Below are 17,667 nucleotides of genomic sequence, written 5' to 3'. Positions count from 1 at the left end.
CCCCTTTTCATCCCTCCATCTCGACCCCTTCATCCCTCCATCTCGACCCCTTCGTCCCTCCATCTCGACTCCTTCGTCCCTCCATCCTCGACCCCTTCATCCCTCCATCTCGACCCCTTTTCATCCCTCCATCTCGACCCCTTCATCCCTCCATCTCGACCCCTTTTCATTCCTCCATCTCGACTCCTTCGTCCCTCCATCCTCGACCCCTTCGTCCCTCCATCTCGACCCCTTCGTCCCTCCATCTCGACCCCTTTTCATTCCTCCATCTCGACCCCTTTGTCCCTCCATCCTCGACCCCTTCGTCCCTCCATCTCGACCCCTTCGTCCCTCCATCTCGACCCCTTTTCATTCCTCCATCCTCGACCCCTTCGTCCCTCCATCTCGACTCCTTCATCCCTCCATATCGACCCCTTTATCCCTCCATCTCGACCCCTTTATCCCTCCATCTCGACCCCTTCGTCCCTCCATCTCGACCCCTTCGTCCCCTTCGTATTTCACTGTGGGATCGACTGATGACCAGCTGCTCCGTCTGCCTTCATTAAGATTATATCTAATATATACAATAGATTCCAAATAAAGCTTATGAGGGTGGATTTACAGGCTGTTCCGAGGTGTGTTTGGTTTCCTTCTGCTGCTGCAGAATAACTTGAAGTTGGAAACTCAACACTGATCCTACATTATGCTGCTCACTCGTCTGGTGAGGGCGGGCTGTGTCAAACAAAGAGCTGTGTTCCCACTGGCACGAGGACATGTTGTTAGATGGACTTGGATTAGATGGAGTCAAACCGCTGTGACACTGTGAAGCTGTCGACGCGAGCTCTTTCTGCTGGATCGTGTGGATCAACCCAGACCGACATTCCTAAAGGACCCGCAGAGACCGTGAGGCTGTGAGGCAGAGACACTCGGCAACATCAACTAGTGGAATAAAGAATATAAAAGTTTGTCGACGGGGCTGTGGGACCAAACACTGCAGACAAAACCAAACTGTGAAAATACTGCGGTATTTTGATGCGGAGAGAAACAGGTGACAGAAAGTTCCGCTGCTCATGTTCTCCAGATTTACTAGATGTCGCACTTTATTTCAGTCCCACAATGCAACGCTGTCACAATCGTACTCAGCGGTGGACAAAGTACACAAATCTTGTACACATTGCTAAATGTTACTACACAGAAAGTAGAAAACTTGAGTCAAACATACCTGCTTTTAAAAATACTCAAGTACCAAAAGTAAAAAGTACCTGGTAGTCAGGGGTTACTGACTTGACTAACAGAATTTAAAAGCAGGCAAACTTTATGTAAGGATGATAACAATGCTGTAATCCTGATATAAGTTAAAAGATACTTAAAAATGTCCACAAAAAGCAGAAGTTAAAACTGCTAAGTTAAAATGCTTTAATTCATTGCACTGTTTGTAGATATTATCTCTTTCCATCCATGATAAGATACATCATATCAGGAAAGAGAGATGTCTAAATCTGTCATGGATTTATATTCAAATGGATGTATCCACACATCAAACTACATATAAATATTGACAGGGTCTGGTGAGTTTGTCTTCAAGCCTGATTAACAGTTGCCAGAAGTCGGCTAGGTAAGGTAATCCAGTGATTTACACACAGCTCAGTAATCCAAAAAGAATGTGATACAAAAATTTACTTTCATGCTGCGAAAACACTCTTCTCTGTGTGTCTTGACAAAAATAAGTCCAGTCTCTCTAAAAATTGACCTGAAACACAACCTGCTCGACCCTGAGCCGCTACGTAAAACGTCCCTGTTACATCTTACCCCGCGCTCCCCTATGTGTGAGCCAGTAAGTATTCAGATCCTTCACTAAAGTAAACGTATGTACTGTAAGTATAATTTGGAAAATGTACTTAAAGTATTAAAAAATAAAAGTTCTGTGACTGTTATACTATTATACATCAGATTAGTCCTCATGCATTAATGTAAAGCAGGATGTTACTGTTCATTCTATCAGAGTGCAGCTGGTGATTATTTTCATTCTGGATCAGTCTGGAGTGAGGAGCTGATTATTTCCTCCGTTAATCGATTCACTGTAAAAGTTCTGGAAACAGTGACTTCCTCATAGCCCAAATTGACACCTCCACGACTAACCCGACTCTCCGTTGTGACAGTCCAAACATAATTTACCAATATTCAGATTATTAAAATAAATAAAAGGAAAAGCACAAAATGTTTTTACATGAAAAATGTCTGGAACCATCAGAGTTGTTGCCAGTTAGTCTGATAATAATCCAGCGCTTCTGCCCTCAGGCTGCAGACACAAACAGAGAAGAGAGCGTTGACTTCATGTGTCTGTGCTGAAGGTTGTTCTTTTAGGTCCAGATTTCCTCCATCGAGGACATTAATGAATGAATACGAATCTGTACAAACTGTTTAATTTATATTCAATTCAAATCAGCTTTATTGGCATGAATGTCAAACAACAATATTACCAAAGCTTTATATATACAATTCATTTCATACAGTTAATTTAATAAAGTTAATAATACAGTAAAATATAAAATTAATATAATAAAAAAAGTTTAAATTAAAACATACAATAGTAAGCGTGTGTGTTGTGAATTTATTTCATATGGTTCATAAAATAAATAAAACATTAAAGTGTGTGTGTGTTTTAAAAAATAAAATATATATATATTAAAAATAAATCAGTGAACGTGTGTGTGTACACGTGCCAGAGGTCAGTAGTATGTAGAAGTGATTTTATGTTTAGGATCAATAAGGAAACATATTAATAGAAAAACAATCAGTATCAAATGTGAAATTTTAAAAATAAACAAACAAATAAATAAACCCATGAAATATTTCTGGTTCATGCTTTTTCAGAAGAACAAACAATGAAAATAATAATAATGTGAACATTTTACAGTAGAACTACTTAATATATATTTGATCAGTCCAGTCTGAGTTTCCACTACTCGTCCTCAGAGACGGATTTGGCTGCAGTGATTTGGCATTCTGGGATTTCTCCCAGTAAACAGTTTCTGTGCGTCTGATAGAAATCTGATTTATAACTAAACTTCATGTTTTATAAACTCTTTATGTGTTTTGTGAATAAAAATCTGAATTTGTAAAGTAACTGAAGATGTTAGGATAAAAGTAAAAAAAGTACATCATCTCCCTCTGAGTTAGTAGTAGAAAATACTCACATGAAGTACAAGTATCTCCAGTTTGTACTTAAGTACAGTACCGTCCACCGCTGCTCGTACTAATGAGTAAATGAAGAGCAGCTGTGCAGCTTTAAAGAAGCCATCAGGGAGAGACGCACGCCGAAGAAGACAGATCCAGAGGACACAGCAGACTTCACATTTACACAAGTTATATCAATGTAGACTAGAGACGCAGAGGACAGGTAGAGACACAGAGGACAGGTAGAGACTCAGAGGACAGGTAGAGACACAGAGGACAGGTAGAGACACAGAGGACAGGGAGAGACTCTGAGGACAGGTAGAGACACAGAGGACAGGTAGAGACACAGAGGACAGGGAGAGACTCTGAGGACAGGTAGAGACACAGAGGACAGGTAGAGACACAGAGGACAGGTAGAGACTCTGAGGACAGGTAGAGACTAAGAGGACAGGGAGAGACAGTGAGGGCAGGTAGAGACTCAGAGGACAGGTAGAAACACAGAGGACAGGTAGAGACTCAGAGGACAGGTAGAGACTCTGAGGACAGGTAGAGACACAGAGGACAGGTAGAGACTCAGAGGACAGGTAGAGACTCTGAGGACAGGGAGAGACTCAGAGGACAGGGAGAGACACAGAGGACAGGTAGAGACACAGAGGACAGGTAGAGACTCAGAGGACAGGGAGAGACTCTGAGGACAGGTAGAGACACAGAGGACAGGTAGAGACTCTGAGGACAGGTAGAGACACAGAGGACAGGTAGAGACTCAGAGGACAGGGAGAGACTCAGAGGACAGGGAGAGACACAGAGGACAGGTAGAGACACAGAGGACAGGTAGAGACTCTGAGGACAGGTAGAGACACAGAGGACAGGGAGAGACTCTGAGGACAGGTAGAGACTAAGAGGACAGGTAGAGACACAGAGGACAGGTAGAGACTCTGAGGACAGGTAGAGACTCAGAGGACAGGTAGAGACACAGAGGACAGGTAGAGACTCTGAGGACAGGTAGAGACTCAGAGGACAGGTAGAGACTCAGAGGACAGGGAGAGACTCAGAGGACAAGTAGAGACACAGAGGACAGGGAGAGACTCTGAGGACAGGTAGAAACACAGAGGACAGGTAGAGACTCAGAGGACAGGTGGAGACTCAGAGGACAGGGAGAGACTCAGAGGACAAGTAGAGACAGAGAGGACAGGTAGAGACTCAGAGGACAGGGAGAGACTCTGAGGACAGGTAGAGACACAGAGGACAGGTAGAGACACAGAGGACAGGGAGAGACTCTGAGGACAGGTAGAGACTCAGAGGACAGGGAGAGACTCTGAGGACAGGTAGAGACTCTGAGGACAGGTAGAGACACAGAGGACAGGGAGAGACACAGAGGACAGGGAGAGACACAGAGGACAGGGAGAGACACAGAGGACAGGGAGAGACTCTGAGGACAGGGAGAGACTCTGAGGACAGGTAGAGACACAGAGGACAGGGAGAGACTCTGAGGACAGGTAGAGACTCTGAGGACTGGTAGAAACACAGAGGACAGGTAGAGACTCTGTGGACAGGTAGAGACTCTGAGGACAGGTAGAGACTCAGAGGACAGGTAGAGACTCAGAGGACAGGGAGAGACTCAGAGGACAGGTAGAGACGCAGAGGACAGGTAGAGACTCAGAGGACAGGGAGAGACTCAGAGGACAGGTAGAGACTCAGAGGACAGGTAGAGACTCAGAGGACAGGTAGAGACACAGAGGACAGGTAGAGACTCAGAGGACAGGTAGAGACTCTGAGGACAGGAAAATGTTTCCGCCTTCTTCAATAAACGTACAGGCGGGGCTGGACTGCACATGCCCGGTGGGCCGACGCAGCTTTCGGGCTGGTGGAACTTAAATTATTTATTTATATAACTGTTTTAAATGGACCAATGATCTGCCCGTAGTCACGCCCCTAATCTCAGCCCGTAATGGAAGTGATGAGGCTTGTTGGTGCTGCTCACAGGAGCTCACAGCGTCCACAGACGTCCTGCAGACTGTCTCCAGCAGAAACCACAGCATCGGCGCCGACGTGATAATCGGGACGTGTTGTTCGGGAAGGACAGCGGCGGGCTACGTTTCATTTCTAAAATCGCAGTAATGATTGAGATGCGAGCCAGCGGCCAATCAACGGTCAGCTCTCAGGAGGTGAAACCAGAGCCAGCAGAGCGGCGGGATGGACAGGAAGCGGATATCAGGTGTACGAGAGACAGAAGCAGGACGCTCTCAGTGATCGGAGCACTTCGGGAAATGCTGGATCTGATGAGTCCCTGCTGTCCCTCACCTGCCCGCCAGGTGTCCTCAGTGATCAGTCCACGCACCTGTTTTCTACCGTTGCCTCGAGTCTACGCTGTGGTGAGCAGAACTGTGGCGGCGGTGGACCAGTGAGGAAGACACACACCTGGGTTTGATTCCCATGTGACACATCCACCTCGTTGCTCCAGAGGCCTCTGACATAAATAGCAAGTAAATGTTTCTACGGCCCCCCGTGTTTCTTCTTCGTTGGTGTAGACGATGGCGACTGAAAGAGAGCGGATCACGATGTTGAACAGCAGTTAACTTTCAGTGAAATTACTAAAACGCAGAAACGAGAGAAGACGTCTGAGGAGGCGGGACGTGAAGCTGGACATGTCGCCAAGTGTAGGTCCATTTTTGCGGATGGGCGCCTCAGGCTGCAGCGTAGATCTGACGCAGAAGCACAAAGCGGCCTTCAGTCCTCAGCCCTCTGCGTCGTCTGACCTCCTCCGGCCTGGTTTCTTATCTGACCGCCGTCCCGCTGAAGCGCTTTCAGACACGCCGCCCCTCTTTAAATGTCACTTTTACGTAATAATAAACTCACCGTGGCGATCTTACAGCTGGTCACATCTACAGAACACTTTCAACGCAGCGGAGAACCTAAAAGGCTGCGGCAGCAACGTGTTAAAGACAGATTAAACGGTGACAAAGTCCTCACGGAGTCTCCTGCTGTCAGAAGTCTTTCTCCTCCCTGGAGTTCACATTCAGACCAGCTGTCTCCTGATGTTTTAAACTTTGAACCAACTGCAGCCATTAATGAATGAATCCTGGTTCAGGAGCCAGAGGACTTTTAAAGTCTGTCTGAGGTTTACTGTGTAAAACGGGCAGCAGAGTTTTCTCTCTAATAAATGAGGACATTGATGAGAATATTGATCAGGGCGTCCCTCACGCTTACTAATGTCAATAAATCCATCAGCCTGAGAGCAAATCTCTCTTTTCCACTAAATAAAGATGAAAAAGTCACCAAAGGCATCACTTCTGTCTGAATTCTTCACCTTCAGTTTTTCCTGTTCAGTCGGCCGATCAGCAGATCCAGAGCAGCATTTACAGTCAGAGAGATGCGGCCGGACTGCAGGGGAATAAGAGTTAAAGCCATCAGTGTCGCAGCAGCTGAGTTCAGGCTGCTTCTCACTTTCAGCTGGAGAGTGCAGAACAAACAAAGGTCAGACTGAACAAGCAAAATTCAAAATCCAACGACACCAAGAATCCGAACCAGAGTTCAGATCAGAAACGATACAACATCCCTCTAATCCGAACTCCAAATGCTTCTGATCATGTGCAGCAAAATGTGGAATTAACCATGCGGGCCAACCAGAACCAGGGAGGGACATTAATAAACGTCTGTAGTCCAGAGACAGATGTTACAATTATTCAAAGTTCATTATAAACACGCAGAGCAACAGAAAACACCAGCATGGACTCAACAAGACAACACCGTTGCACAGATATAAAGATATAAAGTACAAACAGGTGGTTCTGACAACAGTCTCCAGGTCACAGAATAATTCAGCGTGTGAGGCTGATGTCAGTGTTTTCAGCTCCGACACGTCTCCCATTCATAGTTCTGCAGTTTAACTCAAAATGAGGCAGTTTTACCTTCAGGTCACCTCCTCACCAAAAGCTTCGCTGAGAATGAAACTGAGAATATAGAGGACAGATATTTAGGATTCGAGCTGCATTCGACCGATCTAAAGAGATCAGGTCTTTCTACAGAACACAGAACCAGAAATCCTGCTCGAGTCTCCAGCAGCAGATCTGTTAGCGAAAACAAACGAAATAAGTTTCCAGTGAACGTTCTGCAGAATCGTTAACAGAAGTTTCCTTTTTCAGTTGATGATTAAAAACCTCACGCACCCAGCGGCCCCGACCTATTCATGTGACACCCCTCCATAAAGCTAACCGTGTCTATCTAATCCGCGCACATGTCGAACACCGGCAGGCGTGATCACACGCGACCTGTGTGATCACGCCTGCAGCCACGGCCCTCCAGAAACCTCTCGTCCTCAACACACCAGCTGTGCAGCTCGTTTCGCCGGACGACCCAAACTCACAGAATCACCAGTCGGAGAACAACAAACGCACATTTATACATTTACGGACTGCGTCACATCGTGCTGTGAACTCGCTCTGATAGCACGCCGCCATCATGAAAACCTGCCCGCTGCCCTCTGGGCGACATAACGGCGTCCCATCTTGTGGCTGACTCAGCACTGACACTGGAAAACAAGATATTTAAAATAAGTTCAGCTTTGTTTGATTTCCCGCTTGTCTTTCTGACTGAAGCGGCAAAACAACTTTTACCGTGGCGGCGGTAACGCATCTTTCAGCCGGTTTGCCGACACACTAAAGAAGAAGAAAGATAGAACTCTTCTTCTTTGTCGTCGTGATGGGCGGCTGTTGTCTCGCTCGCTAACCAGCTGATGTTATGGACAGAGTTTTTTACGCAGAGGTAAACCTGACCGGCCGCTCAGAGAGAAGCAGCGTCAGACGGTGAACAGGTGTTTCAGGTTTCCGCAGCTCTAACACTTGAGTTCAGTGACTGTATTGCTGGCTAGTTAGATGTTATTAGGTGATATTATCTTGTTATTAGAGATGTGCGGCTGACTCTGCGGCTCGTTTCCCTCCTGTGAAGCGCTCAGTTTCAACACATCCTGCCTGAGCTTGTATCACATGATCATCTCAGGGCGTTTTACAGCTGATCTCAGCACATCAGTGGGATAAAAAGAGAGAACAATTGAGAAATATGGAGATAAAGATTAGAAAGATATGAGAGAGTATGAGGACATTTCCTCCTGATGACATATACCAAGTAGCCTGTAGCTGCATCTAAAAGAATTTAATATCGTGGAAAAGTTTGATTTCTTCTATAATTTCATTCCAAAATATCATCTTATAAATGTTTCAAGCCTTTTTTCATTTTAATCCTGATGATTAGGGCTCACAGCTCAGAGAATCAAAACTCTAGTATCCAAAAATGTATTAGAATTTCAGAATAAATTATTTATTGTAGAGAAATGTCGACCTGAGAAGAGCTCTTATCAGCTAATTAACTCAAAACACCTGCAAAAGTTTCTTAAGCCTTTAATCTCTCAGTCTGGTTCTGGTGCTCACAATTAACTTTTCCACCACATTCAAATTTGTTTTTAGATTTCAGATTCTCCTGTACTGATGGAACAAAAGAAATAATAGGCTAGTTTAATGAATCACATGTCTGAATCTCATAAATATCCTCCGTCAGGTTAGGCTCTTTGACTTCTAATGCACACATGAGACTAAAATGATGAGTATCGGCGAGTTACGGTGGCGTGTCGGCCTCAGTCTAGTTTTACACGCCACCAGATGCACCTGTGTTTACTTCATAACGCTTCATCCACTCATCACTACTCGCCGGCTGATGTCAGCTGATCAGACTGTGTTTGAGGGACTATTTTGTCCCACGGATGAGTCAGAGGAGGAAGAGGAAGGACGGGCATCGCAGCCGCTGGATTAACCCCCCCCCCCCTCCGGTCGCTGTGACCCTTTATGGTTGATGGTTTGTAAGTTAGATGTTATTCAGACTCTGGACAGACCCGTCAGCCAACCAGCAGCTTCACTATCAGAAACTCTGACGTTAGAAGCTCACATTTACAGCTAGCTGGCATGCACATATTTTACCTCCGACTTTCTGCTAATCAAGTTCCAGCAGCCTGAGAAATAAATTATAGGAAAGCTGATAACATAAAGAAGGTTTATTTCTTCAACACAGGTCTATAATCCTCCTGCTGTAGTTTATTTTATCTGTAATTTGGACATATTAAAGTAAATTTCACGCCATGGGGGGGGGCGTCTTACCCTACTTTATATTAGTTTACCCTGAGCATGGCCTTCTTAAAGATACAAAAAACCCTACAAAATATTATTTTGTGTGACAGCAAATAGACATCGAGCTGAGGGGGCGTCTTACCCCACTAAATAGTGAACTTGGCCAAATCATCTTTATAAACGGTATCATAAATGTTGAGTTACAGGTGCACTGAAAGGGCCGGAGGAGACGTTCAGGTGCATTAACATCTGCAGGATCTTATACTGCCTTTCAAATTCAGATTTTAAACCAGGCGAGGATGAAAGTCTCATCTTTTCCTTGACAGAAACAGGTTTCCTTACAGTGGATTCATTTTCCTGAGCTTCTGGCCAATCACAGGAGAGAAGACACATGCACACAGGCCTCGTGGTGCAGGAGATCTACCTGGTCCAGTTCTAGAAGTTTTTTCCTGGGGACATGGGAAGTTTGAAGCAGTAAGGTTTCCTGCATGGCTTTTTGTTCCTTTTACTTTTGCAGATGAGGATTTTAACGGTTCATTGGTGGCCTGTAAAGTGTGCGAACAGTTTAATCTGCAGGCAAAAAGGCTGAAAATGTCTCTTCAGTGTAGGACAACACAAATAAAAAGATATTTTACTGGAAGCATAACAGGGTAGTGGAAACAAGTAAGTAAATTTACTTTCTGCTGTTACATGTTTAACCAAAAGGCAGCAGAGAGAATCATTTGCAAATCAATGAAGAGAGGCTGAGCGCTGCCTTCAGCTACAGCTGTCGTCCACAGGGGGACCAACAAGAAAGCTTTCTGTGAGAACGCCGAAGGACACGGGAGCTCCACGTTTACATGACTCCCATCATCTCCTGGAGACCCTGACCCTCAACCACTGGCCCCAAAAATCTGCCTCCTCCTAATTAGATCAGCAGTCGTCAATCAACTGGTCTGAAATGTGTCCTTGAAGGTAACACAAGTCAGACCCCCCCCCCCCTACACAGGGTCAGGTGGGCCTGACCGACGGTGCTTTGTTCATCCATCCGGCCCTCCTGCCTGTAAATCCAATCTAATCAACGCAGAGGGGCCACGCACACACCGACACACCAGAACACCAGAGTCCCAGAGGGGCCGATGCTCCAGAGGTCTGACAAGGCAATCACAAGACCTGATCCATCATGAGTGGAGGAGGAGGAGGAGGAGGAGGAGGAGGAGGCTGCAATAAAAAGAAGTGATGGGAATAAGCACAGGAGAGGAGGGCGGTGATGGGCTGACAGATGCAGCAGCAGGAAATGACAGCACAGTAGAAAAGACAAGGTTGCAACTGAATCGTACTTCTGCGTCCAATCCATAGAATAGCCTGACGTCCCAGGAAATGTTACTGTGGACCGCAAGAAGTGTGATTGGTCGGCTGGATGGCGTTTCCTCCAGGTCCTCAGGAAGTGCTCAGCGCTTTGAAGTTAATTTAACTAGCGGCTAATCCAGCAGCTGCAACACGGGGATCAGTATTTTTGAGCGTTACAGCCGCAGCGACATGACTTGTTTCACTGATAACATTTGGAAAGTCGAGCCGTTTCTTCGTCTCCTCTCTCCTCCTGCAGTTTCCACAGGACGAAATGAGGGAAACATGGACGCACTTAAGAGACCGGAGACGCATGTGTCAGCTTTCCATCCAGAAGCAGATCAGATTCTAACCACATTTTCAGAAAGACAGCATAAGAAAATGGAAATTAACCCACGTTTCCATCCACAGCTGGTATTTATATAACAAATCTGAGTCCTGATCACCTGCCAACACAACTGACCGGCGTTACCTTCTCCTCCTACCTTGATTAAACATCTGTCCGACATTCTGAAAGAACCACACCCTCAATCTGACCCCCTAATTCTTCCCTGAAAACCCAAACCCTGCTTGGCTGTACAGGCCTGAGGCCCTCAGGGGTCCTTCCTGCTGCCGCCAGGAGTCCAGGCAGCTGCTCAGACTGAGGGGTCCACGGGGGAACGAGAAGGATTGAGAGAGGACAAAGACAAAGGAAGGGGGTAGGCTGCATGGAGGAGGGACAGACTAGTCATCTGAGTGAAACTTGTAGGGGCGGTTTCCCGGACAGAGTCTAAAATAAATGAGGACTAGGCTAATCCTGCTGAAATTAATACGAGACATTGCTTTATTTGAGATTAAGTAGTACCCGACTAGGGAGTTGCAGACTAAGGTTAATAAGGACTAACTAGCTACTCTCTGTGAAGCCCGATTGGAGTTATGTTGTGCACCTGAGGTTGCTCCAGAAACCAGGGCTGGACCCTGAAGAAACATTAACATTGTGTCACCCAAACAAACAATGGACAAAGGTAAAAGACAACGTTCACAGAATTTCAGTGACTTTGAAAGGACCCTTTTGAAGCAAATTGTGTCAAACCACCCAATTATTGAGAACAAACAGCGTGATTCAGCAACAGAAAACAAGAAAAAGAATGCTTGGACTTCAATTTGCAATGAATTTAACTTGAATGAAAAAGTTAGCAAAGGGACACTTCAACAACTTCAGGTAAGCTACTGTATTATTGTTGGTCTACTTTTACATGTCAGTCACTTTGAAATGTTGCTTCATTGTGATCTAGACTAGTTCTAATCAGACTTCTGGAAATCAGACTTTGTAATTCAGGACTAGGGAAAGTCTGGGACTATTTTAAACCATGTCTGAGAAATCCAATTCCAGTTAGTCCGGCTTAACTCTCCATTTTAGTCTGGGACTAGGCTTAATCTCTGTCTGGGAAACTGCCCCGTAGAGACAAAAGTTTGAATTAAAAACAGGATTTTCATGGTTGTTCCTGAGGAGAGAGGAGGAGATAACACCAGCCAAGGCAGTTCAACAGAAAACATAAAGCCACACGAGAAATAAAGAAAGAGTTAAAATGAAAGTTCTGGTCTAAGATGTTAATCTGAAGCTTCCTGTTTGATTTAATAACAGAAAGATCTCCAGCCTCCTCGCAGCTCTTCCAGCTTGTTTGGTGAAACCCCTTCAGATGGTTCAGAGCTCAGCAGCACGTCTGGTTTCTGATCAGCCCAAAAGGACTCGTGTCCTTCTGTTACTCAGTGACCTCCACTGGCTCCCCGGGGCCTCCAGAATCAGATCCAAGTCCCTGATGCTGCATCCAGAGCTACTACTGGGTCTGCACCATCTACCTAAACTCCATAATCCAAGCCTACGTTCCTTCTGGGCCACTACGCTCCTCCACCAAACGCCGCCTGGCTCTGCCATCCCTTCACACAAAGTGACCTCAGTCCCTGTTCTCGTCTGCGACCCCACGATGGTGGAACGAGCTGCCGCACGCCATCCGAGCAGGGGCGTCCCTGAGAACACTTTTTAAAATTGATTATAACAGATTTACAAAAATAGCAGACAGGCGCTCAATATAACTTTCATAGACGAGCTGTTTATCATGAAACTGTTTCGGAGCAGTAGCCTAAATGAGCCCATACAATGTGAGAGAAGAAGAAGAAGATAATGAATAAATAAAAGTAAAAAAATAAATATTATTGCTTCTCTCTGAAGATTTCATTGCACAATTTCAGTGTTCTGGTACATTTTTCAGAGTCATAAGTTTAAGGGTTTTGATCTATTCTGCAAATTCGCATAGGAATCCAGTAAAGTTGGGGAGAGTCTTTGCATTTTTGCACTTACGTATATGGAATTTCCCATGTAATGAATAAGTAATCAATAATAAATTAATGTAATCAATACGTTTACAGTTTCTTTGACATTACATTCATCATGTTCAAAATTGATACCTGTCAGAATTTAGCTTTAGGAGTAATTTTGCTTCTTTTACACAGTGTGTTACGTATATACTTATTGTTGCATTTAGCATTCATAATATCAATACCATTTATCATCAAAGGGGTTTCTAACCTCAGTGCTTGCCCATATGGAAGATGACATTTCATTAAATGTTTGTTATAGCAAAAGACTTGACACAAAGGAATCTTTCAGAACTAAACAATGCGCCGTTGACATCAAAGAGATCAGTCACAGGAATAATGTCTTTATCAACCCAATGTGGCTTCAATATATAACATCTTCATTACGTGTGTAACATCATTTCCAGGCAAGGAGGGACTGCTGGTAAAATGTAATATTATAATTACAAGTGAGAAGAAAATAAAGCCCCCCTAGTTTTTTTAAAGATATTATTTGGAGTTGGGGCTTTAAGGCATTCCTTAATCCATTTCACTTTAAATGTACTGTTTAAGTCAGTGAAGTTTAATAATTCGAAACCACCTTCCTTTCTGGACTGAGACGGTCTTTCTTCAGGTGATGGTGTCTGTTTTCCCAAACAACATTAGTAAGTATGTTATTGATTTCCCTGGATGTTGAGTCTGGGACAAACCGAAAGAGCAGGATAGACCAGCCTAGATATACCTTCCATAAACAGACAGGTCACGTTGAAGCCACATATTCAGAATCATTTTTAATCTGGGAAGAAAGTTAAGTTGTTGTCTGGTTAATTTGTCTTTAGTTACATCAATGCCTAAATATTTAACACTGGAATGCTACATATGCTATCATCACTATATCAAATAAACTTAAGATTTCACATTTTCCTATGTTAAGAAGTAATCCCCAAGCCTTTGAAAGTTCGTGAATTAATTGTAAAGTTGGTTGGATTTGATGTTTGACTTTGAGAAACAAAACTGGGTCATCTGCCAGTTGTGTAATTCGAATTTCCCTTTCAAATATAGATAAACCATTTATTCTGGGGCTATTCAAAATCTTTAATGAGAGTAACTCTGCATCAGTTAGAAATAAAAAGGGGGAAACAGGACTGATCTATTTACTGGAAATCTTTTAGAGGGATATAACATAACGCTGCTATTGATGTCCTTGTATAATAATTTTACCACGGATATAAAGTTTTCTCTAAATCCAAAGAATTCTAATGCCTTGTATATAAATGTACTGAACGCTTTATAAAAGTCGAGAAAAACAATAACCGCTTGTGATTCCACATATTCTGAGTAATCAAGTAAGTCTAAAACTGGACGGGCCATGAAACCTGTCTGGGTTTCGTTTATAATCTCTCCCAAACTTTTCTTTAAACGTCTTGCAAAAACATGTGCAAATAATTCATAATCTACATTTAGAAGTGTGATAGGTCTCCAGTTCTCAATAGACAGAGGATCTCTGTTTGGATTAGAGATCAAACTGATTAATCCTTGTTTCATTGTTGTTGTTACAGTCTTGTTACACTTCCATAATTGGAGCATCAATAACATCCCAAAAGTGCAGATAGAATTCAATAGATAAACCGTCCACTCCCGGACATTTTCCAGTTTTCATGTATTTCAAGGCTTCTACGAGTTCATTACTTAAAAGGCTTTTCACAGTCGTCTTTAAACTGTTTTGAGATAATATTCCTTAACATTATTTACAAATTCCTCACAGTGTTCTGGTTCAAATTTAGATTTATATGGTTCTTCAGAAAGATCCTACGTATTCTGCTATTTCTCTGGGATTAGTACTGATTTTCAATGCTAAAATATTATCATTTTTAGAATTTCACTTTTCCAATGCAAAAAAATAGCTAGTGTTTTTTTCGCCGTTTTCTAACCGTCTTGCCCTGGATCGTATAAAGGCCCCTTTGGCAGCATCAGTTTATAGTTTATCTGTTTCATTTTGGAGCTGCATTAGTTTAGACTTGTTAGCCTTTCCTTTGCAACACTAGCTTTCTTAATCTCCTTGCTACGTTTAATAGCTATTTCTCTAATCTTAACTTTAAAATATTCCCATTTTTGAACGTAACATTTTTCATCTTTTCCAAAGAGACTGTGTACCGTTTGTTTAACAGAATCTTGAAACGTTTTGTCTTTGAGTAAGTAATTGTTTAGTTTCCAGTACCCGCGTACTTTATTGTTACTTTCTTTGGATCCAGCTAAATGTATAGAACTCAATTTATGATCAGATAAAGGAGCATAGCAGTGTGAAACCTTAGAGATGTATTGCAAGGAAGAGGTGCAAGTCAGCCATAAATCTATCCTGGACTGTTGTGTCCATCTAACATTACACCAAGTGAACTCTTTGCAGCTTGGGTTAAAGAAACGCCATGAATCTGTTACTGACAGCTTCTCACTCAGATAAGTTGTGGCCTTGAATTGAGCTTTCTGTAAAATTCTCTCTGGATTTCTGTTTATTGAGTCATCTGGAGCGTCATTAAAGTCAAAAATGGATCTCTATTATTTATCACGTAAAACCTTTATCTTGGAATAAATCTGGGTGAACATAACTTTTGCCTGGGCTACCCCATTGTGCCCATATAAATTACAGATTATGAAAAGAGTTGTCTAGCTTCACAACCGCAATAATCCACCTGCCATCTTCAGAGATGAGAATTTCTATAATATTACCAGTAAATTTGTTGAGTGATGAGAGACATGAGAACAAAAACACTAAATCCCCCCACTGACCTTTCCAGAACTTACTGTCTACATCGCAGGAGTGAGTTTCTTGTAAAAAAAATAATGTTGGCATCAGTTTTCCTAATGAAGAGGAATGTTGCTTTCCTTTTAGTGTTGTCACGAAGTCCCCTGACATTAAGAGAAGCAGTTTTCAAAGAGCTGAACTTAAAATCACTCATAATAAAAAAAAACAAGAAAACAAAAATAGAGCACAACGTCTGAAGAGCTCAAACCTTGACTCAGAAAAGATTTTTACAAGAAGTGTAGAAAAGAACCTCTTTGGGCCTCAAGCACCAATGTAAGAACAAAATATTTTAAACTACTAATGGACTATTGTTCAATTGTCCAACATTCTGTTAACTTGACTTGTGTATGATATTTAGACCGACTAGTAGGATGACACGGTCAAAAGATCACGTGATGCTTTTGTAGTGTCTTTGGTCTGCAGTAACTCTTCTTCCATCGATGATCACCTCAGGGCCGCGCCAAGGCGCCTTTTTCCCCTCCTTGCGCGCTTTGTCTACCGGCGGCCAAAGCTTTTTCCTCATATGTCAAGTCCTCCACAAGTCGAAGCTTCTTCGCCTTCATCACAGTTGAGCTCAGTGAGGCCTTCCAGATTTTGAGCCTGAAGGTGCGCCTAGTGAACCGTATTATCACCGGGCTCCCGTCTTCCCTGGGACGTCCAAGCCGGTGTACAGTATCAATGACAAATCCAACCTTGTTTTTCTCATCTGGACCAACTTGCCCAAAAACTTCTAATACTTGCTTCCTTGTATCCTCTGCAGTTCCTTCAGGGAGGTTGAACAGCTTTAGGTTCCAGCGTCGATATAGCGTTCTGCTTCTTCAATATCTGAGTATCTTCTCATTAGTCCCTTCAACATTTTCTTTGATGGACAAAATGTCAGCCGTGTTTTTGCCGATTTCTTATTCAAGGGAGGTGAATCTGCTGGTCAACTCCTGGATAGCTTTTAATATGTCGGCATTGCAAACTTCCTTCTTCTGGCTGCTTGAACAGACTTTTGCGTTTGGGCTCGACACGGGGGTTTCAGACAAAGATGTGCACAAGGTGGGGGTTCATCTTCAAAGTCCATTACAAGGATCTCCCTTCTGCTCTTATCACGTTTTGGCATGTTCGACACAGGGAGGTTAACGTTAGCATGTAGTGGAAATAGACAAGCTAGCAGAACTCGGCTCTGGCTATCAGCAAGTTATTGCTGAAGTTTTTTTTACTTTACTTATGGACCACTGTCCATTACATTCGCATTTTGCAGTTTTTCATGTCGGATTAAGCAACTGGTACTCGAAACCTTCCGCAGTTCAGGACCACACGTCTGCACTGGCCGCCATCTTGGTCCCAGCTAGTATCTTCTCCACTTCCGAGAACACTTCCTCTGACACATCTCGAACCTCTGACATCACTTCCTGTGCTCTTCCTCTTCTGGCTCCTCCCAGTTCTCCTGTAGTGATTGTAGTAGTTGAAGTAGTCGTTAACTCTTCCTTCTTCCTCTACGTTTTTACCCCACTGATGCGACATGCGCTCTTAGCTCTTACGTATTGTCCGCTGTGGATCTCGTGCTGTGTTTGAGCGTCCGCCACATGAGGAAATGTAAATAAAGAACAGAGCTGCAGGTTTCCAGGAGTTTGTTCCAGATAACTAAAACCTGAACGCTGCTTCTCCAGGTTTAGTTTGGACTCTGGGGACAGGAAGCAGACCTGATCCCCGACCACCTGAGAGGTCTGGACGCTGCATGACGGAGCAGAAGATCAGAAATGTATTCAGAGTTTTATAAACCAGCAGCAGGGTTTTAAAACCTCCTCAGACCTGGAGGGATGTGATCCTCTGCGTTGGTCCATTTCTACATGTGGTCCATGATGCACCAGGAGGTCTGGTCTGGTTTGTGGTTTGTAACACTGAAACCGGCTGGACTGAGGGAGGCTGGACCACCATTGGACCAGATTACAG

Source organism: Micropterus dolomieu, linkage group LG18, assembly GCF_021292245.1.
Source record: "Micropterus dolomieu isolate WLL.071019.BEF.003 ecotype Adirondacks linkage group LG18, ASM2129224v1, whole genome shotgun sequence".
Classification (NCBI taxonomy): Eukaryota; Metazoa; Chordata; class Actinopteri; order Centrarchiformes; family Centrarchidae; genus Micropterus; species Micropterus dolomieu.
Note: the sequence above shows the minus strand (reverse complement) of the source record.